Source organism: Marmota marmota, unplaced genomic scaffold, assembly GCF_001458135.2.
Source record: "Marmota marmota marmota unplaced genomic scaffold, marMar, whole genome shotgun sequence".
In the NCBI taxonomy this organism is placed as follows: domain Eukaryota; kingdom Metazoa; phylum Chordata; class Mammalia; order Rodentia; family Sciuridae; genus Marmota; species Marmota marmota.
Window position 1 is genome coordinate 1,131,916 of NW_025999873.1, and position 26,834 is coordinate 1,158,749.

At 38.9% G+C, this 26,834-nt stretch overlaps 1 protein-coding gene across 8 annotated transcripts in view; it reads left to right on the forward strand.

Annotated features, from left to right (window-relative positions):
* Positions 1-18,769: 18,769 nt before the first annotated feature.
* Positions 18,770-26,834, forward strand: part of Ulk2 (unc-51 like autophagy activating kinase 2) — a 104,591-nt gene continuing 96,526 nt past the window's right edge. For 7 of the 8 annotated variants that reach the window (XM_048786259.1, XM_048786268.1, XM_048786274.1 and 4 more), the window contains exons 1-3: positions 18,770-18,917; positions 20,122-20,214; positions 21,615-21,656. The gene's annotated coding sequence lies outside the window, so the exon portion shown is untranslated. Of the gene's footprint in view, positions 18,918-20,121; positions 20,215-21,614; positions 21,657-26,834 lie in introns of those variants that run through there. The other variant, XM_048786263.1, reaches the window with a different exon arrangement.

A 26,834-nucleotide genomic window follows, 5' to 3' on the forward strand; every position in this document is an offset into this window, starting at 1 on the left:
GGGATAGTAGAGGATAGGAAAGGCAGCAGAACACAACAGACACTAGTATGGCAATATGTAAATCAATGGATGTGTAACTGATGTGATTCTGCAATCTGTATATGGGGTAAAAATGGGAGCTCATAACCCACTTGAATCAAAGTGTGAAATATGATATATCAAGAACTATGTAATGTTTTGAACAGCCAACAATAAAAAATTAAAAAAATAAATAAATAAAATAAAATAAACTGGATACCAAGATTTCTGGCCATAAGAACTCCATGGCTAATGTAGAAGAGAGAGAAAGCTTAGAACCCGTGTTATCCATTATCTCCTGGGTATAGAGGAAAATGATGGCGCCTCAACAATTGCTGACTTTGGAAGATGTGGTTGTGAATTTCACCTTAGAGGAGTGGCAGTTCCTGGATCCTGCTCAGAAGAAACTGCACCAGGATGTAATGTTGGAGAATTATAATAATCTGGTCTCATTGGAGTTTCAAACTACCAACCAAATGCACTCTCCAACTTGGAGTAATAAGAACTGTAGGTAATAGATGATGAGGTCAAGAATGGGACCTGTCCAGAAGTCAGGAAAGTTGATGGCATCAGCAGGAGTTCTCTCAAAACCAAAGATTCCTGAAGAGCATGCATCAGTGCAGTGATCAGAATGCATTTAAAAATATCACTCATTTGAGCAAAACACATTTTATTATACTGCAAAATCATGATACAAGTCATGATTTGTATGCATTCTGCTGTCATGTATAACAAATTAGAATAAATAAATTTAAAAAAAAACATGATTTGTATAGAAAATTTTTGAAATCAAGATTGTTTTTTTAACCAGAAGAGAAAATGTGAAATAAATAACCTTGTTGAGTTTAATGGAAGTGAGAAAATCCACCTACACAATAATGATGAACACATGTATACCGAAATGAAATTCCCTGAAAGTACAAAATGCACAGATTCTAAATTTCAAGTCTTCAAGCATCAGAAAACTCAAAAAATTGAGAGACCTCTTGCATGCATTGAAGGTGAGAAAACCTTCATCAGAAAGTCTCAGCTCATTTATCATGAGAGCATTCATACAAGAGAGACACCTGGAAGTGGTCAAGGTGAGAAATCATCCAGAAGCATCAGAAAAGTCATATAGGAAGCATACCCGTTGAGTAATGAACATAGGAAGGGCCCTACTGTGAAGAGTAGTCTCACTGTCAGTGATCATCCGAGACAGGAGAGAAACCCTATATATGCAGTGAGTGTGGAAAAGGCTTTGCAATGTAGTGCTAACTGCTCATCAGCAAACTCACAGTGGAGAGAAAGCTTTTCTGTGCAGTGAATGTGGAAAAGGCTATACTGTGAAGAGCAATCTCATCCTCCATCAGCAAATTCGTAAAGTAGAGAAACCTGCATATGCAGTGAATATGGAAAAGGCTTCATTCACTATGAAGCACTTTCTTGTTTTGAGTCAGGGAACTCACACTGGAGAGAAATCCTATGTTTGTAAGGAATGTGGAAAAGGCTTCACTGTGAAGAGCAATCTCATCGTACATCAGCAAACTCACACAGGAGAAAAATCACATATATACAGTGGGTGTGGAAAAGCCTTTACCACAAAGCATACTCTTGTTATACCCTCATGAACTCATACAGGAGAGAAATCCTATGAATGCAATGACTGTGGTAAAGGCTCATGGGAAAGACTCCCTTTGTATGTACTGAGTGTGGAAGATCCTATTTGCATAAATATGATCTCATTACCCATCAGAGAATTCACATAGGAGAGAAGCCCTATGAGTGCCATGAATGTGGACAACCCTTCACTACAAAGTCAGTGCTCAATATACACCTAAGAACACATTCTAGAGAGAGACCATATGGACGCAATGATTGTGAGAAAGCCTTCTCCCACTTGTCAAATCTTGTTAAACATAAGAAAATGCACGCCAAGAGAAATGGGTAGATTCACTCAAGTTGAAAATTCCTTTAACAGAGAGTCACAGTGTATCACTTAGAAATGAACTCATGCATCACAAAAACCCTGTTTGTGTAGAATGGAAACATCTTCTGTGGCAACTCAGACTTCACTCAACATCAGTGTTTCTAGCAGATTGAAATGTAATCATGGCACTGCCTGTTGTGTGCCCTCAAAAGATTAATGGATCTTCCAGGAGATAAACCTGATTGCAGTAAATTTGGTAGTGCCTTTGGTGATCCTTCAAAAATTTCTAGCACAAGATCTGGAAAGGGTATAACTAGGTAAATTCTGTGAATGTAAAGACTAAGAAAGTCTTCTTTGGAAAGATTTTATTATCAGGGCTCATCATGGATGATGAGCTTTCATTAATTGACAGAAATAGCAGTGACCATGGCAAAGCTTCTGCCCAGCAACAATACCTCAATTAGTGTCAAGTGTTCACACTGGAGAATAATTTTATGGTAATCAATATGACAAGATTTAATGAACATTCTGCTTCATTGTTTGTTAGGAAATCAGATAGAAAATAAAACTGTTCTGAACATGTTAAATGTAGACCACCTTTGGCAAAATATCGGAGAGCTTCTGAAGAAGTGAAGTCCAGTAAAAATGGATGTTTGAGGGCTTTTGAGTCTAGCCTTGTTGTATATCAGACAATACACTGATGTGCATTTTCAGGAAGGCTGCCTCAGACCTCCTTTCTAGCTGCCTTACCAGTGATTCCATGTTTTTTTTCCCACTGATGCTGGACAGCAAACCCAGGGCCTTCAAGCATGCTAGGGGAAAGTGCTCTACCACTGAGCTATACGATCTGTCTTCTAAATTCCGTAATTTAGAAAAATTGGCTCTCTACATCACTAATTTTTTCTGTATTAAAAAAAAACTTTATTTCAGAGGGATTTTTGAACTACTGCATCTTGATAAACCATGTATTCTTTTTTATTATTTTATTTTTTAAATACACTACAGCGGAATGCATTGCAATTCTTAATACACATATAGAGCACAATTTTTCATATCTTTGTATATAAAGTATGTTCACGCCAATTCATGTCTTCATACATGTACTCTGATTTTTTTTGCATTACATTTCTTATTACACATATATACCACAATTTTTCATATCTCTGTTTGTTTGTAAAGTATGTTGACACTCAATTCGTGTCTTCACACATGTACTTTGGATAATGATGTCCATCACATTCCACCATCCTTGCTAATCCCCTGCCCCTCCTTTCCCTCCTATCCCTCTTCCCTATCTAGAATTCATCTAATCCTCTCATGCTCCCCCTCCCTATCCAACTATGAGTCAGCCTCCTTATATCAGAGAAAACTAATTTTTAATGTAAGAAATATGTTTGGTCTTTGTCTCTGAATCCTTGCACAGAATTAAAACCCTTAGAATTTCATAAATGGTAGAAATGTCTTGTTATTCTCAAGGAAGTCCTTTTATTCACACCCGAGTTTATCATAATGAGATGATAAAGAGTGGGACTGGTCACCATAAAGATCAAATGATTATAGGGTAGAATCTTGGGTAGAGGGGTCTGAAGATGGAACTCCTGAATAGTGAAATTGTAGAGCTTCCAAACTAGTGAAAATACGTGCATGCTGACAGGTTCTCACACCCTAGTTCTGAGGGAACAGAGGCTTCTGAGCTCTGGGTCCTTCCATACTTCGTACCTTTTTGTCTGACTGTTCATTTGTATCCTTTATAATAGACCAGTAAATCTTAAAAAAAAAAAAATCTGTAACTAAAGGTGTAGTTCAGTGGTTAAGCACATGCCTAGCATGTGTGATGCCCTGGGTTCCTTCCCTAGCACCACAGGAAAAAGAGAATCTTCCCTGATTCTTCTTCTTCTTTTTTTAACCAGGGATTGAACTCAGGGGTACTTGACCACTGAGCCCCATTCCCATTTTGTATTTTATTTAGAGACAGGGTCTCACTGAGTTGCTTAGCGCCTCGCAGTTGCTGAGGCTGGCTTTGAACTTGTCAAACCACACTTTACTGTCATGTATATCCAAAAATAATAAAGGAAAAACTAAGGAATATGCACATCTTTTCATATATTTATATGCCATTTGAATTTGTTCTTTGTGATTTGCCTGTTTGAGTATTTGGCAATGTGTCAGATCTCTTTGTAGAAATATTTAAGATGTATACACATTCATGTATATATAGTATGCATTCACACACACACTTTGCCATTTGACTGGAAAAATTGTTTTTCCAAATCTGTAATTTCCCTGTTGGCTTCGCTTATGGAGTCCTTTATGATACATTTTTTTTTTCAAATATGCCTTTCTGTTTTGTGTTATTTTTGTTCATTTTCTGGGTTTCCTGTCTTAGTTGGAAACTTCCTTTTTCTCCTTTTACATTTAAATTTTTTTTAAAAAAATATTTCGTTGTAGATGGACACAATATCTTTATTTTTATGTGGTGCTGAGGATCAAACCCAGTGCCCCACGCATGCTAGGCAAGCGCTCTCCCATTGAGCTACAGCCCCAGCCCTACATTTAATTTGAGTTTTTTTTCTAAGCTACAAAAATGAAAAATGAAATTGTTCTTGTAAATATTGCTGTTTAGTTTTCCCAAGATAATTAAATGAGGCACCTGTGTTTTGTGAGGTCTCATTTGTTCAGTACACACACACACACACACATACGAGAGAGAGAGAGAGAGAGAGAGAGAGAGAGAGAGAGAGAGAGAGAGAGATCCGGCCTTGGGGCTATTGTGGAGGAGGTATGGATAACAGACATTTCTCAGATGGGTTATGTGAAGAGAAATTTGGCTCCCGAGAGTCAAAATTCAAAATCAGCACAAATGGCAGAGGAAATGCAACATGTTTAGAGAAATAATGACTCCAAGTTAGCAAGATCTTAAATTTGAGGATGTGTTAAACAAAAGTGAACCAATCGGAAAGAGGCTGAGGACACTGGGAAAATAAAAAGCCTGCACCAAGAAGACAATCTGAGTGAGACTGAATATTGGTTTAAGTTTTATTTTCCTTGACACAGGCGATACCTCTAATGACATTGTCTGAGGTCAGCAGACATCCTGGCTTCTAATTGAGCTCACTCAGTACTGTGAAAGCTTTATTTCCCATGTAGCTTTGCAAGGACGAGGGTATGTGATGATCTATTGCTACCAGCATTGTAGTCCACAGACAATTCATTTACTTATTCAGTCAACAAGAATTTAGAAGCAAACATAAACTGACAAAGTCCCTGTTCTCAGGAAGATAGTTCTTTAGAGGAGAAGACCATGGAGAGGAATAAAGAATAAAATAGATAGGATATGAGCTAGGGATGATAGGTACTAGGGAGAAAACTAAATCTGGAAAGGGAGATAGGAAATAGAAAGGGAAAGACCGTTTTAAAACAGGTGAGAATGTAATATCTGGAACAAGACCTGAGGGAAGTGAAGGTGTGCTCCCTTAAGATATTTAGAGAGAGAGCTTTCCAAGTGAAAGAAATAGCAAGTGCAAAGGCCCTGAGGGAGGAGGCTGCTTGTAGCCCAATGTTGGAGCCCAGTGAACCAGAAAGAAGGTGATTGGAGACAAAGGGAAGACAAAGAGAAAAAGGGGGCCAGGTACAGAAAGGTCTCAGATCATTTAAGGACTTTGAGTTTTTCCCTGGGTCAGATAAAAAGACTTTGTAGGATTTTAAACAAAAGAACAACATAATCAGGGTTACTTAAAAAAAAAAAAAAGTCTTTATTTCTTAAAAGCAGTTTTAGGTTCAGAGCAAAATCGAGCAGAAAGTACAGAGATTTGGGGCTGGCCAGGGTATAGCTCAGTGGTAGAGCACTTACTTAGCATGCTCAAGGCCCTGGGTTCAATCCTCAGCAACACACACACCAGAGAGAGATAACAAAGATTTCCCAAATAGTGTTTGTCTCTTCCCCCACAGCCATTCCCATGAATAGTTTTTATTCTTAGTGTTGTATATTTACAGATTCCGGCAAATGTCAATGTTGAGATAATACTGCTCTATTTCTAGTTTGCTGAGAGTTTTTGTCATGAATAGGTATTGGATATCATCAAACACCTTTTACTGGTTTACCTTTTAACAGTTGAACTTTTTCTGAGATCAATAAATTGACTCCCTGGAGTGTGTTTTTCATAACTTCTGGGGAATGTATTAATGTGAACTGCTCTTGACAGAGATATCTCATTCGGATCTCTAGGTGCTCATGAAAATCTGGTGCGTGGACCTGGCAGGCCAAGTTCACATCCTTGAATTGTGGTCTCTGTAAAGCAGGCTCAGTGGTAAAGAGCCCCTGGGTTAGATCCCAGTACTAAAAAATAAAAAAATGAGGGGTTATTGTAATGCCAGATTCGTGGGACCCCAACAGATCTCCAGAAGCCGAATCCGATGCAATCACACAAGAGTCTTTATTGCAAGCTCGTGCCTGGACTTAACTGTTTCCAACACAGTGGTCCCAGGGAGTGAGCCCCGGTCCTTTGTTCAGTGATATTTTATAGGTTTTGGGGGGATACTCTATGTGTCACAACATCACACAGCAAATCATTCCACACCGTGGGAAACAACAACTTTTATCATTGATTAGCACATTCACTGGAGGGAACAAGTTGGGTAGGGGTGATTGGTTAGTACAAGAGGGAGATTTGTTTGAACTGATTGGTTTAAGCCACGAGGGGTGTATGTGCTGAACTACATGGGTTCCCAACATGTTATCAACCACCATAAACTACTGGGGGTCATCTGGCATCCCAGGTATTTTCCCTGTCTCATGCTGATTGGTGGTTGCTAGGGGGTTGCTATGGGTTCTCACCTAGCCTGAGTCAGGGACACCTGGCACCTCAGATCTCTCCTGTTTTTTTTTTTTTTTTTGTCTACAGACAAACAACTCAGCAGGGTGGGTATGTGCCTAGGAGTGCTCTGTGGGTTTTTCCAAGCACAAGGGTCACGCCCCCTTCCTTGGACAGGCTTTGCTCTGAGATTGAGGCTGGTTTTTCAAAAATGGAGTCACATCAGTTTCTCATTAAGAGGAGGACAGGAGGCCTCTAGTTTCTCTTGATGACCCCCTTTCTGCCAACATGCAGTGTTGCAGGATAACCAACCTCACAGCAGGGATCCTGTTGGTTCTTTGGGTCTCTCTACTTTTCTTTCTTTTCTCCTCCCTCCCTCCCTCCCATGCTTATTTCCTTCCTTCCTATTCTGGGGCTAGAACCCAGGGCCTTGCACATGATAGGTAAGTGCTCAACCACTGAGTTACATCCCCAGCGCCCTGTCTACTTATTTCTGCACTGAGACCACACACTTTTCTTTTTTCCCTTGTTGCCAGTGGGTTTTGCTTCTTCCTCCCTTGAGGAAGGCCCACAGCCCCCACGGGTTTCCTTCCTGAGAGCTGCGGCTGTCAGCTGAGTACTATGTGGCTGACCTCAGGCAGGGATCCAGGCCAGGTCCTGGAGAAGCAGAGGAGATGGCTTTGGGTCCTGTGGTCAAGACAAAGCATTCACTTCCTCTTGAGTTTGGTGAAAATATCAGGTCAGCAATTCTCACCACACTGGAAAGAAAAAAAAAGGGAAATTTCAGTTTCCCAGTGTTAGCAATTACTCAACTATAAATAAATCCTTATGGTTAGAGACTTATCTAATGAAGAATCAAGAGTTACTGGATCTGTATTAGGTGAAGTAGCCTTGAAAATAAGACTATTCAACAGAGTCTCTGCTTATAATAAGCCAAAGAAAACCAACTTCACCTTCTACTTCATAGTACCTCATCAGGACCTCCAAATTCTACCACCAAATGTTTCTCTAGTCAGCAAACATCTTTCTCTGCCACCACCAGCTGAGCTCAAGTGATCCTTGTGCTTTAGCCTTCCAAGTTGCTGGGACTACAGGCACATAGCACTGCACCTGGCTATCCTGAAAATGTTTTCAGGGTCTCAAAAAGCTTTGGTTTATGCAGGTTCTATCTATTGATATACATACTATATCAGAAACTAAAATGGGGGCCAGGAGTGCTGGTACATGCCTATAATCCCAGGGACTTGGGAGGCTGAAGCAGGAGGATTGCCAAGTTCAAGGCCAGCCTTAGCAACTTAGTGATATCATTTCAAAATAAAAAGGCCTGGGAATATAGCTCACTCATAGTGTGCCCCAGATTCAAACCCTAGTACTACCAAAAAAAAAAAAAAAAAAGAAGAAGAAGAAAAAGAAATTATACTGGAGACATTAAAAATTATATATTTTATTTTATAATATTCATTTTAGAATATTAAATCCAGTAATATTAACATAAATGGTATATTATGAAAAATTACAATACTATTCAAATCAAAAATTGGTGAGATGTTTTCAAGTCTTTTATTGTCTGTCTGGCTTACAGAAAACAACTGGACTCTCATATCTATATTTACATTCAATTTGTTTGATTGATTCAATTTGTTTTGGTTGAAGTATATAAAGAAAATATGGCCTCTTGGGTAAGTAGTTAAGAAAGAGAGGAGTATTTTAATAGCCTTTTGGATAATCTTCTCTGATACTGCAGCAAAATTTGACAAGTGGTTGTTTCTTCAAGGTTATTTACAATGGCTGGTTGTTGTGATACACACCTGTAGTCCCATCAGCTCAGAAGGCTGAGGTTTAGGATCATGAGTTGGAGGCCAGCCTCAGCAATTTAGTGAGGCCCTATCTCAAAATAAAAAATGAAAAGGGCTGGGGATGTGGTTCAGTGATAAAGAGGCCCCTGAGTTCTAGATCCCAGTACTAAAAAATAAAAAAATAATAATAAAATTAAAAAATAAAAAGAACTGGGGATGTAGCTGAGTGGTAAAATAACTCTGGGCTCTATTTCTAGTATTGGGGGAAAAAAAAAAAAAAACGACAAACAGGTTCATTACAATGTAGGCTCTGAACCATAACAGCAAACTTTTCATACTCTAGATTAAAATCTATTGGTGGATTTTGTTCTTTGAATGGAACTTTTACCTATCAGTGGTTTTTTTAATCATGCATTGGTTATTTGGAAAATATTGGGTTTATGCAGGTCTTCCAAATGTTTACACACTTTATTATACAGCACTTAAAAATCACATTTGTTAACCAGATCTCATTAGAAATGTATTTCAGTATTGGGGAGCTATCATGCTCACAGTGGTGAACTACTGTCTTTTAAAATCATGATTTTTGCTCGGAAACTCAAATTTTATTCTCAGCAATACTGTGGGTATTATTTTCCTTGATATGACAGGCTGAATTCATTCCGTTTTAAGGAAAAAATGTCTTTTAAATACCAAGTCTGAATAGCCAGTTTGTCAGTTGTCCTTTCAAGTAAAAATGCATTCCATGAAAATGGTGGCTGACATAGGACAAACGCTTTTCCTAGAGCCGGCCATGCTTTTCAGTATGCAGAAGTGCTCTGTGTGGACTTCCCATTTTTGTCACAAACGGTATTAAAAAAATGTACTTAAGGTTGAGATCTTAGAAAATCAGTAATGCTGCACCAAGAATATTTCTTATGAGAAACTGGCTTTTTAATTTTATTTTTTTATCTTGGAAATGACATGGTGGTGAAAAACATGATGACAACTAGTACATTTTAGTGGCATTGTTCAGATTCTGCTAAAATGCCAGATATTTCATCCATCACTGATTTTGCAATCTCAGTTCACATACTGACACAGTGAAAAAGGCAAATCATCAGTTTGTATTATTATGAAAATAGTTTTGACTTCATAGAACCCCTGAATGTGTCTTGGAGACCTGCAGGAGACCTCTAAGTTCATATTTTGATAACCATTAAATTGATCTATCAACTTCACTTTTATTTGTGCAATGCTGGGAACAAAACCCAGGGCATGGTGTATGCTAGGCAAATGTTCTACCACTGAGCTACATTTCCAGCCCAGCTGAATTTCCGCCCCCCACCCCCCAGTACTGGAGATTGGACCCTGGGACACCCTGCAATGAGCTACATCCCAGTCCTTTTTTAATTTTTATTTTGAGACAGGGTCCCACTAGTTACCCAGGCTGGCCTTGAATTTGCAATTCTCCTGCCTCAGCCTCCTGAGTTGCTGAGATTATGGCATGCACCACTGTGCCCGCTACTTATTACTTTTTTAGCCACTCCTGTTTTACAATTTTTATTAGACTTTATCAATTAGAATTGATAGCATTTCTTAGCTGGTTTGTCATCCAGGGCAACAACTGCCTGTCAAGGTCCAGGACTTCATTCAGTTGTCAATATTTTAATTCCAATATTCAGATATTTATTTCATTTTCCCTTCAGTGTATTTGACATCTGGCAGTAAATATAAAATTTATTAAGGAAAGACTTAAAATGATTTACTTAATTTACAAATGTATTGTATCATCCAGAGATAATTGAATATAATGACTAAAAGCCAAATATCTGAAAATTATCTTAATGTTTGGTTGAAACACTAGATTTTCCCCTTAGTATTACACTGGCACTATCAGTACAAAATTGAATATCAAAAATTTCTTCTCGTTTTTATTTGTTTTTATGTTGGGGATCAAATTCGTGACCTCATACATGTTAAGCACATCTTTATACTGAGCTACATCCCACAAGAAAGTTTTCGTATGCATATTTCTCATTGAAATAAATTTTCTTGAGCACTGACAGTCAAATTGAATATGTGCTTAACCAGGTGTGCACACCTGTAATCCCAGTGAGTTGAGAGGCTGCGGCAAGAGGATTCCAAGTTTCAGACCAGTCTGGACAACTTAGTGAGACCGTGTCTCAAAATAAATAGAAAAAAATTGGAGATGTACCTCAATGGTAAAGTACCCCTAGGTTTGATTCCCAGTACTTGGAAAAAAATTAATATATGCTTTCAGTTATTGTTCCACATTATTTGCAAGACTCACTAAACAAACTTCAGTCTTAAAATTTGCATTTTTAAGTATATTATTAAAATGATTCTATATGGAAAAAAGAGACACAACAGTGGGGTGTGGTGTTTCATGACTTTAATTCCAGTAACTCTGGAGGCTGAGACAGGAGGATTATGAGGTCAAGCCCAGCTTGGGCAACTTAGTGAGACCCTGTTTCCCCTATTTCGAAATAAAAATTAAAAAGGGCTGTGGACATAGCTCAGTGGTAAAGTGCCCCTGGGTTTGATCCCCAGAATTAAAAACAAACAAACATATAGACAGATGTGGCATTGATAATAGTGGAAAATTACAGCCTGCCCTTCAAATTTTCTAAGTAGTTGTAGTAGCCTCAGAGATGTGCTGCCCAGACTCCCTTTGGAAGAAGGAGGTGGTTCCCACTGGGGAAACACAGACTCCAGCTATCAGCTCCTTCAGGATCTCAGCAATAGACAGTGGCATTAGCAAGATGAACCAGTATCTGTTTCTAGAGAACCCAATCTTAGACAGCTGTTTGGTCATTTTAGAAAGACTTTGTTTTATGAGAGAGAACAAAAATCTAGATTTTGATGAGACATCTGTATTGGTCACATTCTTTTTTAAAGTACTAAAAAAATCCCATAATGGCCAAAGATGCTCATTTAAAAAAAAAAAAAGAAGCACACAGTAGAGTCTGTTTAAATTTCTGATTAAATTTTTTTAAAAATTTGGGGCTGGGGATGTGGTTCAAGTGGTAGAGCGCTTGCCTGGCATGTGTGAGGCACTGAGTTCGATCCTCAGCACCACATAAAAATAATAAAATAAAGGTACTATGTCCACCTAAAACTAAAAAATAAATATTAATTTTTTAAAAAAATTTAAGACGTTTTTCATCTTAAGTTTTGGGGGCTGAGGCTGCAACTCATTGGTAGAGTGCTACATGCCTAGCATGTGCCGGGTTCTAACTTCAATCCCCAGTATTACGTTTTAAAAGTTCATTTTCTTTATTGTCTCATCAGTAAAATATCTTTTTTAAAATATGGAAAGTGGAGAAAAATATTTCTTTTAGGTGTTTTGGCATTTCAAATGTTTATTTGGGAAACAGACTCACGATATTCTTTGAAATGTATCTCAGTGATGTTTGCAAATATTCTTTTTTTTTCAAAGAGAGAGAATTTGTTAATATTTATTTTTTAGTTTTTGGTGGACACAACATCTTTTTTTTTTTTTTGACACAACATCTTTTTTTTTTATTTTTATGTGGTGCTGAGGATCGAACCCAGCACCCCGCGCATGCCAGGCAAGCACGCTACCACTTGAGCCACATCCCCAGCCCACAAATGTTCTTTATTTCAACCATTAGCATTAGTAAAACATTATTGCCATTCCTATGAAATATATGAATTTTTGAGCTACTGATTATGGCAGTAACAAAGTAAGTCACTCATATTCTGGGTTGAAATAGCTAAATTGTTGTTTATTTTGGAGTGCATTTACCAATGAGCTACGTTACCCTAGTCCAGTCCTTTTTATTTTTTATTTTGAGGCAGGGTCTCCCTAAGTTGCTGAGGGTCTGGGTTAAGTTTCTGAGTCTCTCTCAAATGTGGGATTCTCTTGTTTCAGCTCCTGAGTTGCTAGGATTATAGGTATGTGCTACCATAACCAGCAGAAGTGCACATTTTAGACTGATTTTTGTACGATATTAAAACTGCTCCTGCCAGGTGTGGTGGTGGATTCCTATAATCCCAGCAACTTGGGAGGCTTAGGCAGGATGATGGCAAGTTAAAAACCAGCCTCAGTGAGTTCTCAAGGCCCTAAGCAAGTTAGTGAGACTGTTTCAAAATAAAAAGGGCTGAGGATGTGGCTCAGTGGTTAAGTGCCCCTGGGTTCAATCCCTAGTGCCCAAAAAACAAAAACAGAAACCCCCCAAAACTGCTCCCTGCCATTCTCAATTTTGCATTGTATCAGAAGATTCCTAGGCTTAAGTTTATTATTACCACTTTAAAAGATTTATGTTTATGATTCCAAAGGTTTGTGGTTATGATATTTCTTCAAAATTTTAAGAAATATATACAAACTTCACTGTCCCTTCCTTTTATGTGCTCGTTTTCCATATTTTATTGCAACTTCCTTCACGAATAAATACCCAAACACCACACTCTTAACTATTCACAAGAAATTCAAATCATCAGCAATTCATGATCAAAGCAGAAACAATCGAACCAAAATAGAAGCAATACCAATGATGTGATTTGAAGACAATAATGAAGTGGCAACTCTCCTAAATCTCAGAATGTCTCCTGCCAAGCAGAATACTTCTCTCATTGATTTTCTTAGGAGGCCCTTCACTACCAGAAAATCCTACATCATTGGGCTGATGAACTAATGAATTTATATTAGTATTTTACATTCATCATTAATTTTGTCTCTCATTGCAGTTACTATTGTCCTTTTTACTAACAGATACTGAAACCTTTCAATAGTTTATCATATGTACCTGTTTGTTCACATACATTCACATACATGTATCGTTAATAGGATAAATTAAGAACTGAAAATGAATCAAATCAACTATTCGATTTTAGAATAAAGCTAGATCTCCTCCCTTGCCACTATGTTGAATACTTTTTGGGGTACCTATTCTGTCCCTGCTTCTGGGGAATCACCTCTTTCCCTGTTGACTGGTCTGGTGCCATGGCACATGTCTGTATCCCAGCAATTTGGGAGGCTGAGGCAGGCAGATTAAGAGTTGGAGGCTGGTGCTAGAGTCGTAGCTCAGCAGTAGAGCGCTTGCTTAGCACATGTGAGGTGCTGAGTTCGATCCTCAGCGCCACATAAAAATAAATAATTGAGATATTGTGACCACCTACAACTAAAAAAAATATATTTAAAAAAAGATTTGGAGTCCATCCAGAACCTGTCTGGGGATGTCTCTCAAAGGTAAGATGCCTCCAGGTTCAATCCTCCGTTCCAAAACAACAACAACAACAAAGACCCACCTGCTAGCTGCATTGGGAGCAGCCTTAGTTATACAAGGTGACCCAAACTTTCTCAATTCTACTCCTCAGCTTTGGATGATCGTTCACTGTCCAGCACTTTGACTGAAGTTGTAAAGATAATAATCCCTTCTGAATTTGGATTTGAGATTTAAAAATTTTTTAAAATTTGTTTTAATTAATTGTACATGAGAGTAGAATGCACTTTGATACATCATATATAATAGAGTGTAATTTCTCATTCTTCTGGTTATACACGATGTGGAATCCCACCTATGTAGTTATATATGTACATAGGATAATTATGTCTGATTTATTCTACTGTCCTTCCTACCCCCAACCCCCCTCTCCTCCCTTCACTCTGCTGTACCTAATCTAAAGTAATTCTATTCTTCCCTAGCCCCCACCCCCTTAATGTGAATTAGCATCTGCATATCAGACTGATGGCTATCAGTGCTTATCTTTCAGCCACTTTGGAGGTTTATGACAAGAGAAGAAAGTGGTCTTCTATAGGTCCCTGGTTCTATTGGTAGTTTGCTTTGAAGGCCCTGCCTGGAAACTCCAGAGACAGGTGCAACTGTACCTTTATCTCCAATTCTTTACTTTTTAAATTTTTATTTTATTTTATTTATTTTTTAGTTGTCAATGGACCTTTTTAAAATTTATTTATATGCAGGGCTGAGAATCGAACCCAGTGCCTCACACAAGCAAGCAAGCGTTCTGCCACTGAGCCACAATCCCAGCCTCCATTTCTTTACTTTTAACTTTATCACATTTGATTCTTCTTATTTGTCACCCACATAGTCCTAACTAAACATTTCTTTAGCAAAGTTCTTCCTACCCCACCATTTCTTTCTTTTTTTAAAAAAAATATATTTATTCTTTAGTTGTAGGTGGACACAATACCTTTATTTAATTTTTATGTGGTGCTGCTGAGAATTGAACTCAGGGCCTCACGCATGCTAGGTGAGCGCTTTTCCTCTGAGCCACAATCCCAACCCCCCACCACTTCTTTTGATAATGAGGGTCAATGTAAAAAAATATCCTTATATGGGTGAGCTACATGTGCTTAGCCTTGAATACACGACACAAAAGCCACCTAGAGGTGGCTTCTTAATACCTTTGTAACACCCTAGGGTGGGGATGTGATTTTTAGTGGCATTAAAACATCTCAAAATTTTATATATGTGTGTAAATATATGTATATATATACACACACATATATATACATACATATATAAAATATATACATACATATCCATATATTTACACACATATATAAAATATGTACATACATGTATAAACATATATGTGTTTCTAACAGATACAACCTTGTAAATGGGAGTTTTAGGGTCTTTTAGGACTTTGAGGGATTATGGATTGTATCTCATCACCAAAACATGGACACACAGATATGTGTAAAATATCCATCGATTCCATTGGTTCAACTGACAAAGGATACACTTGCGTCCTCATCTGGACAGTGAGGTGACCAGCAGGAGGACTGAGGGCTGCTCCAGGGACAGATGCTGAAGCCTGCGGTTTCTCTGACTCTGGCAGCCAGAGGGGGGTTCTCCTCCGGTTCCCCATGGTGGGCTATTGCTAGACACTGTATAAACTGCAGCCGGCCCTACTCCAGCTGTGTTGTCTCTCTCTGCTGCATCCCTGCTCTCCGAACGTTTACACTCATTGCTTTTGGGAAAGTGAATTCTCCAGATGTCTGCAGATAAACTGGCCTTAGCAGGTATAGATGGTTTATCCCTGAAGCTGAGAAATTGGGTCTCTGTTCACTTGTAAATCACCTGGGGAGTAGATGGAGAAGAGTGGGGATGGGATCCCGAAGGTCTGGGTTTGGTGAAGGGCTGACTCAGAGTAGCTTTGATTTCACTAGTTTTTTTTTTTTAATATTATTTTTTTAGTTGTACACAATAACTTTATTTCACTTATTTATTTTTATGTGATGCTGAGGCTCGAACCCAGGGCCTCGCACGCTCTAGGGGAGTGCCCTACCGCTGAGCCCCAGCCTCAGCCCTGATTTCACCATACTTAACCAAGACTTCAATAGTTCTTTATTGCTGCCAGGAGGTGATCTGATCACTTTACACTTTTAGCTCATTTATCATCATCATCATTGTTATTATTTTTACTTTTAGCTCAGTTACTCCCCTTAATAATCCAATGAGGTTGTGGCTGTTCTCAATTTGAAGGCTCCAGATGTTCAGAGTCTAACACAACCACCAAGGCCAGATTTTGAAGTAGGGATCAATTATGTGAGTGTGCACAGTGGTGGGGACAGAAGCCCCAAACCCTTACATTGTGAGGGTGTGAGAAAGGCGGTTTAAATATGGTTTGCTTTTTCCAAAACTCATTGAAATTTAATCCCCATCATGAGATGTTAAGAAACAGGACCTGGGCTGGAGTTGTAGCTCAATAGTAGAGGACTTGCCTAGCACATGTGAGGGACTGGGTTCGAATCTCAGCACTGCATATAAATAAATAAATAAAGGTCCATTGACAACTAAAAAAAAAACAAACTAAAAAATAAAAAGAAAAAAATTGACAGGACCTCTCACAGGTAATTGTGGTTCTGCTTTCATGAATGCGTTAACCTGTGCATTCCATGAGTAGATTAATGGGTTGCTTTGAGAGTGAGTCTGCTATATAAGCCAGATTGGGGCAGGGGATGTAGTTCAGGGGTAAAGCACCTGCTTAGCATATATGAGGCCCTGTGTTGGATCCCCAGGATTGCTGGGGGTAGTGAGGGAAGAAGGGGAGTCAATTTGGCTAGGTTCCTCTCTTGCTCCCTGTTTCTTCTGTTGTAATGACACGTGCTACCATGTGACTCTTCAGCAAGAAAGTCATTGCCAGATGTGTCCCCTCAATTTGGAGTCAAGAACTGTGAATCAGTGTAAATCTTTTTTTCTTTATGACTTGCTGATTATGGTTTGGATATGGTTGGATCTTAGCCCCCACAGTTTCACGTGCTGGAAGCTTGGTTCTTTATGTGGTGGTGTTGAGGTGGTGAGACATGTTTAAGAGGTGGATCCTAGTGAGAGGCTGTTAGCGGTGCCACCCTCAGAAGGGGTTAATATAGTTCTGGGATCCTAAGTAGTTTTCTCCAGAGTGAATCATTACAAAAGAACAAGACTGGCTTCTTCCCACTCTTTGGCTTCATCATGTGATCTCGCCATCTCCCACCACTCCCATCATGATGCAATTTGCCATGAGGCTTTTACCAGAGCTGGTGCTACACACTTTGGACTTTCAGCCAAATATTTAGCTCTTTGTGAGCTAAATAAACCTATTTTCTTTATAAAGGATCCAGCCTCAGGTATTTTGTAATAGCAATGGAAAATTGACTAACCTACTTACTCAGTTTGTGGTACTGTGTTATTAGAAACAGAAAATGGAGTGAAAACATAGAGGTTTCTCTTGGAGTTCTGAATTGATTGCTATAAGGCTGGAATTTTTTAGGGTCCTTGCTTGGCCTTCAGAGATGGGAGTGCAGGGATAGGCAATGTTATTGAGGTGGTAAGAGATAACATGAAAGCAAAACCCTAAAAACACGTTAAGTTTTTAGGGGCCTGAGTTTTCTGTCATTTTCAAGTGTATTGTTTATAAAATGGTTTCATGAAAGACTTCCTAAAAGTTGACAAAGAAGCTCCTTGTTACTTGAACAACCTTAATAATTAGGTACAAAAGAAATTTTCCTTAAAGGGGCTGGGGTTGTGGCTCTGTGGTAGAGCCCTTGCCTAGCATGCACGAGGCACTGGGTTCGATTCCCAGGCACCACATTAAAAAAATAACAATAAACAAACAAAATAAAAGCATTTAAAAAAAAAAAGAAATTTTCCTTAAAGCCGTCAAAGGTAAACCTGAGGTCAAACTTGCAGGTCACTTGCCTAGGACAGACCATACAAATATGTACAATATTACCTCTGCGGGCATATGCATTTCTCTGAGAAGGGCTTCTTGCACTGTTATCAGCTTTTCACAGAGGCCAGGGAGCCCCCAAAACGTGCGGAATCTCTGCAGGACAGTATCCTTTTAGAGACCCGGAGAGAGCAAAGCCTAAGAAGGGTGGGAGAAAGTCTGCAGTATGCATTCTGGTTTGAGAGGTCAAGGGAAAGCCCGGGTTCTGGGAATTGCTCCTTTGCCCTCCCTGGACTCCTGGGGGTCTGCACTGCACAAGCAATACCCCCGTCCCGCCTGCAAATGGTGTTCAATACGGGTTTCTCTGAAGCCCGCTTCCTGGCAAGCGGACTCAAAGCCAGGGCGTGGCCGGCTCTAATCGGCTCCCAGCGCCAGCTCGGAGCCTGCAGCGGGTAACTACCTCTGGCCTTACGAGCCCGCACCTTCCTTGCCTCAGTGCCTCTGGATTTGCTTTGGCTGAGGGCGCCGCGCCCAGATGCACGAACTCCTTTTCTCGGCGGAAGGAGCGGGCATCGCCGCGTGCTGCGTCCTACAAGACGTGCTTACGTCGCGGAGGGCCGGCAGTCGGCACCGGAGCGGCCGGCGTCCCAGTTCGTGTGCGTTGGGCGCTACCGCGAGGCGGGGAAACGAAAGGACAGCGGCTGTGCGGGTTTTAGGGCGGCGGCTGCCACAGCAGCAGCGCTCCGGGCGGAGAGGGCCTTGGCGGCCGAGCAAGCTGGGGATGGGGAGAACCGGGTGCCGCACCTCTTTCGGGTGCGAGTGCGACTCCGGAGTCGCACAGTGACGGCGACGCGCCCCTGGCCCGGCATCGCCGAGGCCGCTTCGCTAAAGAGCTCGCGGCGGGCCGGGCCATGAGGAGCGTCCCGGGCCGGGCCAGGCCTCGCTGACCTCGGCTCCGCGCGGCGGCCTCCCCCATTTCCGCTCCGGCCTTACGGCATGAGTGTCCGCCCGGGCCCGGGCCCGGGGCCGCGGCTGCCCCAGTCCCGCTGCCCGCGGGCGCGCTTGGGGTTCGCGAGCCCGCGGTGCTGATCCCGGTTCGTCGCGCCGCCTGCCCGCCCGCTGTATGCCCCCCGGGCGCGGCCATGGAGGTGGTAGGTGGTGGGCGACTTCGAGTACAGCAAGAGGGACCTCGTGGGACACGGGGCCTTCGCCGTGGTTTTCCGGGGGCGGCACCGCCAGGTGAGCGCTGCCTGCCCAGCTGGCCAGGACGAGGCCGGGACCCCTGGGCCGCAGCCCGACTAAGGGGTCCTGAAACTTGACCAAGCCGCAGGAGTCGAGGTCCCCCTATCATGGCTTGCCGCCTGGGGCCTGCCATTGTGCGCGCTGTCAGTGTCGCGGGGTTTGTTTTGGTAGTGCGAGGATTGTTTTGAGGCCGGAGCCTCTAGGCAGCGCTCCACCTACCGACGGGCGCCGGGTCATTGATGTCCCCTCCTAGTCAGTAGTGCGCTTAGGGTTTCGACCCCGTAAGCCGCCCAGGCAAGCTTTTCCACCTGAAGTTAACCCAAATGATAGCACTGTTCCTTGCATCTCTGGAGGCTCAATCATGGACCTTTGGTCCCTCGCAGCTCCAGCCCTGGGTTGCCGGGACTTGTCACCTTTGAGGATGATAATTGCAGATCCAGCGGAAAATGGGCGGGTTTCCCGCCTGAGGCTTTCTCAAACTGGGAAGTATTACTTTTCCCAGCATTTGTTCCTCTACACCCCCGAGGAGCTCCATACTATCTTCCCCTCCTGGTTAGAAGGGCCCCGAGTGGAAAAGATAGTTGGACGCTTCATTTATAATGAAAATAAAGAAGAACGCGTGTTCAACCCTTTAAGAGATTCTTTAAAAGCCTTTGCTGTTTCGCAAGAAAGGTCACATGAGGTTTTAGAATCTAAAGAATTTGGGAAGGCACATTGGGAGTGGTGGAAATTATAAAGGCTTTGACTGTTGTGATAGTTGCCAAGGGGCATGTTAGAAGTGGGCTGTCTTACTTTTCATTTGTTATGAAAGTAAGGAAAAACTCAAGAAAAAAAATTAAAACACCTATAATCTAGTCAAGCTAACAAATACTGTTTTCAGTTAACCATATCACTTTCCAAGTTTGTAAACACATTTATCCATAATTCTTAGGTGGTTGTAAACTGTATTTTATCATTTGATGCCAGTTCCTGTTATGGACTTCATATTTGCTGTTTTTAGTAGCTGTGTTGTAGGATATTGGCTTGTTAAAATATAATTTATGAGACCATTTTCTGGTTGAGATCGAGGTTCTTTTTCATTTTCCCAAGTGCCATACATTTATTTGTTAAAAGGATCTTTGTGCTTACAGATTTTTTTTTTTTTTCTGTTGAGTTGTTTCTATGTAATACTTTCCAGGAGTGACATTGTTTTTCTTTTCAGAAAACTGATTGGGAGGTAGCTATTAAAAGTATTAATAAAAAGAACTTGTCAAAATCACAAATACTGCTTGGAAAGGAAATTAAAATCTTAAAGGTATGTTACTTTTATGCAGTGTAATATTCTAGGTTAAAGACTATTCTAAATTTAATGAATATGTAATGACATTCTTTGCCATTTTGGTAATTGGGCCCAAGTTTGAGAATTCAGCTGCTGCTCATTTTTGCATGATCAGTTTTTTGAATCATTGAGTGCTCTGAAGCTGCTTTTTTTTTTTTTTCTTCTTTTTTTGGTTCCAGAGATTGAACCCAGGGGTGTTTGAACACTAAAACATGGTCCCAGGCCTTTTAATTTTTATTTGTTTTTATTTTTATTGAGACAAGGTCTTATTAAGTTGCTTAGAACCTGGATAAATTGTTGAGGCTGATTTTTGAGTTTGAAATCCTCCTGCTTCAGCCTCCAGAGCCACTGAGATTACTGGTGTGCCCCAGAGCTCCTGACTCTCTGAGGCTGTTTTTACGAACTGAAATGTATTTTTCTGTTATGTATAACTAATTAGAACTAATAATAATTTTTAAAAAATAGATACTTGTGGTTCCTGGCCAGACTTACAGGGATTCTGTGAAGACTGATTTTAGCTTCTCATAATTTCTTTTTTCTAGTTATTGTGTTACTGTTTGAGAAAAGGGCCAGGCAGTCCCATCTGATACATTGTTTTCTTCTAATGCTGACCTCTTACACATATAATTAAATTTTGGGGAATAGTGGGGACTCTTGGGGTCTTTTTTCTTTCCTTATAAATTGAAGAAAGTTATTTTCCTTAGAGGTGGTTTTTTTAGATGATTTACAGCCAGTATAATCCAAGGGAGAGGCTTTGAGGAAAAAAGGGTTCCATGGTTAAATAAATTTGGAAAATCCTGTTTACTAAATATTTGGGCAGTCACAAAACACTTGGCTCATTAAAGTGAAAAATCTTACCAGTTTCAGTGTACTTAACCCAGTGTTTCCAAAACTAAAATGAGCATGGAACCTTCACCCAACACTAACCAGCTTTCCTCATAATTATCCTGCTGAGAGTTCTTTGGAAAGAGTTTCAGTTCTTTGGGCTAAGAATTATAGTTTGTTTTCTTGCAAGCTTATAATATGCTTTTTAAAAGCACTTTGGAATTTTATCTCCGTTGCCATTACAAAGAATATCAAATTTAGAAAACTAGAAAAAAGTAGTAGAAAGTCTTTGGCCCTATTTAAGTAACATTTGCTTTGTAAAGGAGAGTACTCACTTTATTAGAAATCCAAAAAAATTATGGTAAAGAAAATATTTAGATCCCAAATAAAGTTTGGTCAGACATATTATTTCGTTGTAATAAATTGAATTATTCCAGGCTATTAATAAAGGTGTGATATGCTAGAACATATGTATACTTTAATTTGTATTTACACACTGAAATATATTAAAATTACTAGGATCTTTATTTATTTCTCAATTTCCTTAACAGGAACTTCAGCACGAAAATATTGTAGCACTCTATGATGTTCAGGTAACTTATTTTGGATTATTGTTTTTTCTATTTCATATATATTTAAGTAAATTTTAATTAAAATTGTCAGTTCTTTTTGAAAAGATACAGTATGAATGGCATGTTTATTAGTTAAGAAATTGTTAAGGTAGCACATAGCAGTAGGCTAAAAAGTGTTGTGTGAGTAAATTTATTAACAATTAAAAATATACCATAGGGGTAGTATTGTTTTAGGTCAAGTACAGGAGTACTGACATCAGATATAGCATTTCCATGATAAATGTGAAAAGGACTTTTGTGGGCTATTTAAAAACTTAATAGAGTGTTTTACTTTTCTTTTCTTTTTTTTTGGTACCAGGGATTGAAATCAGGGGTGCTAAACCAGTGAACCACATCCCCAATACTTTCTTATTTTTTATTTTAAGACAGGGTCTTGCTAAGTTATGAAAACAACATTTGTAAATCATAAAAGAAATATTAAAGAATAAAATGAATAAAAACAACACTGTGCATGTTTCTCAGATACAGCTATAGTTGTCAACATGGCATAAAATAGAATTGCATTGTGTTTGTATGTGGGAAAGCTGTGTTCTAGTCATCTTCTAAGGTGAAATTTTTCTGTTGCCAGAATTATTCTTGGAAGTCCTTTTAAGAGGCCAGCTTTGGAGAAAAGTACTGTGTTCTGGGTAGTATGCCAGTTCAATAGTTGGTCCATATTATGTTTAAATTTTTTTCTTTTATATAACTTAAATCACACGTGGCTACTGTGGTGTTCACTGTGTGAGAGCTATGGAGACAGACATAGGGAGAGAACTGCAGATTCAGGTTTTCTCTCCACTCTAGGGCAGATCCGTATGCATGATTTACATTTCGTTCGTTTTGCTTGGTTTTACAGTTGAATTCCAGTAAAGCAAATGGATATATTATGTGATTCTGTTATTTTTACTTCTAGTTAAAAACTTTTCTGTATTCATTTACATTATTCAAATTCATTCATTTTTGCAAATTTTTGAGTGGCTACCATATGCCAAGCATTGTACTAAGTGCTAGGAATAAAAAAATAAAGTTCTTGCTCTCAGGGTGCTTAATTTTAGTGGGGTGAAACAAAATGGACTGTTCTAGATATGCTTTCAAAACACGCACTACTTTTTAAAAAAGTATTTTTAGTAGTAGATGGGTACAATACTTTTATGTGGTGTTGAGGATCGAACCCCATGCCTCACCATGCGAGGCAAGTTCTCTACCACTGAGCTACAACCCAGCCCTGTGTACTAATTTTTTTTATACATTTATTTTATTTGTTTATTTTTATGTGATGCTGAGGATCGAACCCAGGGCTTTGCTTGTGCTAGGTGAGCACTCTACCCCTGAGCCACAACCCCAGCCCTGTGTACTAATTTTTGATGATGTCATATTATGCTACAAAGAAACTAAATCCACTTAATATTTGTTTTTGCCATTACAGAAAAATAGTGTATCCCTTCTGAACATATGTTTATTTTTTTTATATATATTTTTAATTATAGATGGACATAATACCTTTATTTGTTTATTTTTATGTGGTCCTGGGATTGAATCCAGTGCCTCACGTATGCTAGACGAGTGCTCTACCACTAGGCCACAACCCTGGCCCCCATATGTTTATTTCTTTAAGTTTAAGAATTGGAAGTACCAGATTAATAACCTGCGCAGGTTTAAAGTTTTTTTTTTAAATTTCATTTATTTATTCATTATGTGGTGCTGAGGTTCGAACCTAGTGCCTCACATGTGCTAGGCAAGCACTTGGCCACTGAGTTACAACTCTAGCCCCTTTCCGATGTTTTTTGAAAGCAACAATTTAACTTTAATCCACAGTTATATTTCATAGTTATATTTCAGGATGTTTTAGATAAAAGAAATACAGCATGTTTGTTACCTAATCCTAAATTAAAGTTTTTGATTATAGAGTATTATTGTGGGGCTGGGGATGTGGCTCAAGTGGTAGCGTGCAGTCCGGGTTCGATCCTCAGCACCACATACAAACAAAGATGTTGTGTCCGCCGAAAACTAGAGAATAAATATTAAAAAATTCTCTCTCTCTCTCTCTCTTTCTCTCTCTTAAAAAAAATTAAAAAAAAAGTATATTTAAAGAAAATAGAGTATTATTGTGCTTCACATTTGCAGTTTAAATTCCCCTGTACAGAATATATGAGTGCTGTGGGTATATTTTATTACCTATTTAAAAATTCCTTCATTAAGGAAATTCAAAGCAATATAGAAAAGGGGAAAAAACCCTTTAAATTCAAAACAAAATTCATCTCACAGTCCCTAGTTGAAATGTCCATTCTCTTCAGAGCTGTTTGTGTAGTTTGTCTTAGATTCTATGGATAGAGGGCACCAAGTGGTACAAGCCAGTGCCTAGTACAAAAATTGTTAAATAATGTTAACTCTTAATTTCCCTTTTCTGGAGAGGTACGGAAAACCCCAACATTGCTGAGTCTGTTTTGCTTTCATAGTGGAGTATACCTAGATTTTTTTCTATCAGAATGAGAAGTATTTTTAAGTACCATTTTTGGTTATAGAGTGAGATAACATTAGGGAGACATGTACTCAAAAACTCTGAATTTCAAGGTGACTGTTTTAAAATGTTTTATTATTTTGTACACTGTATACTAATTGGAACTAATGTGTAAAAAATAAACTTAAGAAATATCAGTGAAATAAATGTCGTTTTGAGCATTTAGCTATCAAGTAAACAGTCTCAATCTAGTATTTTAGATTTTCTTCCTTGATTCTGATTGTTTATCAAGGGGTACACTAAGTTTAGAAACTAGTACTTTTATCAACTTGAAATGAACATCATTTTTACTGACCATCAGTTTTGGAGATCTGTCTAAAGTGTATGTTTATGCTTTTTAAAATTTATTTATAAATATTGGTGTTAGAACCCAGGGCCTCAGTCATGCTGTTGCTCTACCACTGAGCTACATCAATATAAATAAATATTTATAAAATAAATAAATATATATAAATTATATATAAAATTTAGAAATTATGTGTGTGTGTGTGTGTGTGTATGTGTGTGTGTATACGTACACAGGGGTACCTAACCACTAAGTCATATCCCCAGCTTTTCTGATTTTATATTTTCAAACAGGGATTGCTAAGTTGCTTAGGGCTTCACTAAATTGCTGAGGCTGACCTTTAACTTCTGATCCTCCTGCCTCAGCCTCCTGAGTCACTGAGATAACAGGTGTGTGCCACCATTCCTAGCCCATTTGTTTTTTAAAAGAGAGAACTTTTCTTTTTTTGGTGTTGGGTTTGAATTAGCACCAAAACTGCTAAGTACATGTCTACCACTGAACTATATCCCTGGCCCCCAAATTGAGAACTTTTGACATAAATATCAGTTTAGATGACACTTAAATATTTATTTTTTAGTTTTCGGCAGACACAACATCTTTGTATGTGGTGCTGAGGATCGAACCCGGGCCGCACGCATGCCAGGCGAGCGCGCTACCGCTTGAGCCACATCCCCAGCCCCAGTTTAGATGACACTTAAAAACACATTTTGTCTCTCTGATTACAAGAGTATTTTTTGCTCCTAGTTACAATTATCAAACATTGTCAGAATGACAGATAGAAATGACAATTCCCAGAGAGCAATTTGGTGTATTTCTCTTAGATTTTTCTAAATATATTAATCCGTTGTCATTGATATTTTTATGCTTTTCATTATGAGAGATTTATTAATAATTTTATACATGAATACAACTTTTATTAAGCTTAATGTATCTTAAATATCTTTTCATAATTATAACACTGAAGGAATAAATGACAATTTATTTACGTAAAACTCGATTATTGCCCTTTGGTTTGTCTTTTCCTTTTAGATACAATGCTGCAGAGAAAGTTGTACATATCTTTAATTAGTTTTATGGTGTTCCTGAAATTGCTTGGTCAAAGATATATCATTTTGTTTTCTAAAAGGTTAAAGCAATTTATTTTTACCAATAGTGACTTTTTTTGGGCAATTTTTAGTAGGAAAATATTTTAAATATTTTATCTTTTTATTTCATTAATTTTTAGTATATGGACCATGTTGTGTTTCTTCTAAATTTTCCATTGCTGGTTTATTTTGCTTCTGTTGTGTTTTTTAAAAAATATGTTTATTTTTTAGTTGTTGATAGACCTTTATTTATTTATATGTGGTGCTGAGAATTGAACCCAGTGCTTCACACATGCCAGGCAGGTGCGCTATCATTGAGCCCCCCTTGTGTTATGATTTTCGTACTGATTTCTTTGTGATTAATATTTCTTGTGCCATTTAATGAGATGTACAGGAGTATAGTAGTGAACAAAACAGAAATGTTTTTTGTCTTTGTGGAGCTTTAACTATATAAGGGGAAGATGATAATAAGCAAATAGTTGGTAATTCTAAGTGTACCAACTGCTGTAAGGAACTCTGGGAGGGGCTTGGAGGAAACAGTATGGGGGCAGAAGAGTGGATCTAGGAAAGGTTCCCTAAAGATGTTTAAACAGACTTGCCGGGGGTTGGTGGTAGAAGAGCAAGTGAATTTGTGTGGGAGAATGAAGCTTTTTATAAAGGCCACAGGCAAGAAAGATCACTAAATTTGAGGACCAGGGAGAAGGCCAGTGTGACCAGACCACAGAATGAGAGAGAGAGAGTAGTGCTCAATGATGCTGGAGAGGTTATAGGGACCAGATGTGCTCTTTATTCTAAGGATAGTGCAAAAACCATGTTAAAGGAGGAGATTGAAGTCATGTCCGTTTTTTTTAAGATAAAGCTTGCGCATTCTAAGCATGAGGCAAGTATTGTCAGGAATACTGTACTTACCTGTTTTTTTGACTGCTGACAAAACTCATAGATGAGAAAAAATAAAGTTGGAACTGCATTCTCATCATTTCCCAAAAGAATCAAAGGCTTAACTATGAAGCATAAATAATAACAAACTTAGAATGATATTTAGATGACAATATATACTCCAAGGGTTAGAAAGACATTTTTAAAAATATTTTTTTGTTGTCAATGGACCTTTATTTTATTTATTTATATGTGGTGCTGAGAGTTGAACATGCTAGGGAAGCGCTCTACCTCTAAGCCAGAGCCTCAGCCCCTTATTTTATTTTTTAAATATTTTTAGTTGTAGATGGACATAATACCTTTATTTAGTTTTTTTTTTTTTTTTTTTTTTTTTA